Here is a 2633-nt window from a genome sequence, read left to right as displayed (position 1 = left end):
TCCAGAATGAGGCCAATACCTCAGGATGACACTGAGGACCTTTGCCAGGGTAGAACCCTGTAGTAATGGAAATCCGGAGCAGAGGAAAACCTGCAGAATAATATAGTTCCACGACAGGGCTGAGCCCTGTGGTGCAGTGAGATATGAAGCAAACTTGAGCCTTGCGGGGTAGTGATGTCAGAGCAGGGTTAAGACCTGTAAAGCGATGAGATTCCAGGACAAGGTTGAGCCCTGCGGCGTGACTAGAGTTCTGAGCGGGGTTGAGCCCCGTGATGCGGAGAAGATTGTAGCGGGGTTGAGCCCTGTGATGTGGAGAAGCTTGTAGCAGGGTTGGGTCCTGTGGTGTGGCTAGGGTTCGGAGCGAGGTTGAGCCCCGTGATGCAGAGATGATTGTAGCGGGGTTGAACACTGTGGTGTGGCTAGGGTTCGGAGCGGGGTTGAGCCCCGTGATGCAGAGATGACACTGTAATGGTGCAGTTGACAACTGTGACAAGGATGAGTTCAATATTCACAGGAACAGAAAAACAACCGCCAAAGGTAAATAGTTCAGCAAATGGTGAAACTGCAGTGATGGAGCAATAAGCAGAACTTAGGCAATAGGAATGCTGGGCCCTGCAGTGCAGTGGATAACTGACATCAGAGTTCATCTGGAATATAACACAGCAATCCACAGGCACAGCGGGGATCTGGCAGGAGTCCAAGAAAAGACCTGAAGGCAACATTGCACAGACACTGAGACACAGTTAGTAACAGGCTTTATACTAGAGGTCTGTGATCCATAGGAAGTTTCAGAACATGTGACCCAAATGGAATCAGGTTTGAAATAATGAGCAATCTAGGAATCCCACAACCTGACAACACCTGGTAAACACATGATCACTTTAACACTCTATCCCCTAAATGAGAAGCATGCCAGCAAGCACGATAGCTCCTCCAATGACCACAATGGAACTTTGGCAAAGTAGTCTCTCTTTATGTACTGAAATAGTCGCAGTCCTGACATCCTGACTCATGGTCACATAACTGTAGGATAACTGGGGGAAGAAAAAAAACCTCTGAGGTTTTTCTGGCCAGGGATCCATAAAGATGTATCTGACTACTGTGCATCCTGCTCTTATTGTCAGTACCATGCTCCTAGGCCACATTATAGAAGTCAGCTTGTCCCATTAACCATTATTGAGGTCTCATTTGAGAGAATAGCTATGGATTTGGCTGGACTTCTAATAAAGTCAACCTGGGGTCATCAGTGTATTTTAGTGGTAATGGATTATGCTACCAGGTACCCAGAAGCAATATCATTGCACAATATGTCAACAAAGACAATTGCTGGGGAACTTGTACAGGTCTTTAGCAGAGTGGGAATATCTAAGGATATCATAATTGATCAGGGTACCCCATTTAGAATCATAAAAGAGTTGTGGTTACTCATCTAAGAACCTCTGTGTTTCACCCCAGACTGATGGTTTAGTGTAGAGGTTTAACTAATCTTTAAAGAATATGCTAAAGAAAGTGGTGGACAAAGACGGGAAAGATTTGGATTATTTGTTACCCTATTTATTGCTGGCCATTAGAGAGGTTCGACAATCTTCCACTGGGTAATCGCCTTTTGATTTTCTGCATGGGAGACACCAAGGGGGTTGCTGCATATTGTAAAAAAGACTTTGGAGGGGCAACCAAACCCAGGCCTTATAAGATGGTTATTGAGCATGTTTTTCAGATGCAGGAGAGAATAGCTGCAATGGTGCCGATAGTGAGAGAGCACTTGGAACAGGCACAACAAAGGGTGTACAATGGTAATCAGGACCGACTCGACACACGTTCTGTCAGTGCATCTGTACAAGGGCGCCAGAAACATAGCCTTGCCGGCTCTGGAAAAACCCACCCTACACCCACCTGCTGTCATTATTGGTATATGCTCAGGGGCAGGGAGCAGCGGAGGGAAGGGGCAACAGTGCAGGACAGGACAGCTGGATGCTGAGAAACCTAGCGCCGGCTCTGATCATCAGGCCCTCATTCAGAGTCGGTCGTAAGCGGCTGCTCGGTCGTACGCCTAACGACCGCAAAACTGAAAAAGGAAGCGATCGCACGGCCGGTCGGTCGCAACCAAAGTGACGCCCATACGTAAACAATGCACCTCCTCTAGCTAGCGAGTGATAGCAGCTAGCGATTGAGTCAATCGTTGTCAGTCATTGTCAGTCGCTGTATGTTAATTTTCTTCTGATGGTTGCGGCCGCTTGTGTTGTGTGCAAATTACACCAAAAATTAACAAAAAAACGCATAGAATAAGCCATCCCCCTGAAATGTATTTATTCTTATTATGCGCTAATGCAAACGCAGCTCAATCAATTACATGCCAATTAGCAGTGTTATTATCTACAACAAACAATTATTAGCTGCTTGCATTGTGTGGCTCAAAATAGAAACATCAAACATATTGTACTCTGGGGCTTGAGAGAGCACATACCCAACCTCAAGCTGTACGATCAGCCAGGCCTCTAACCTGCTCGCAGAGTGACGTTTTACTACTTCCGGCCTTCTATGTCGGTCATAGCAGGAAATTTATGTACGCCCCTAAAATGCCCTGAAAACGTTGAGGAACGCCTGCGTTTTAAGACCACCACCCCCGTCAACAC

The sequence above is a fragment of the Taudactylus pleione genome, unplaced genomic scaffold (assembly GCF_031769625.1).
Source record: "Taudactylus pleione unplaced genomic scaffold, aTauple2 ptg000372l, whole genome shotgun sequence".
Classification (NCBI taxonomy): domain Eukaryota; kingdom Metazoa; phylum Chordata; class Amphibia; order Anura; family Myobatrachidae; genus Taudactylus; species Taudactylus pleione.
The sequence above is the reverse complement of the archived record's forward strand: the minus strand, read 5'-3'. Positions refer to the sequence as shown.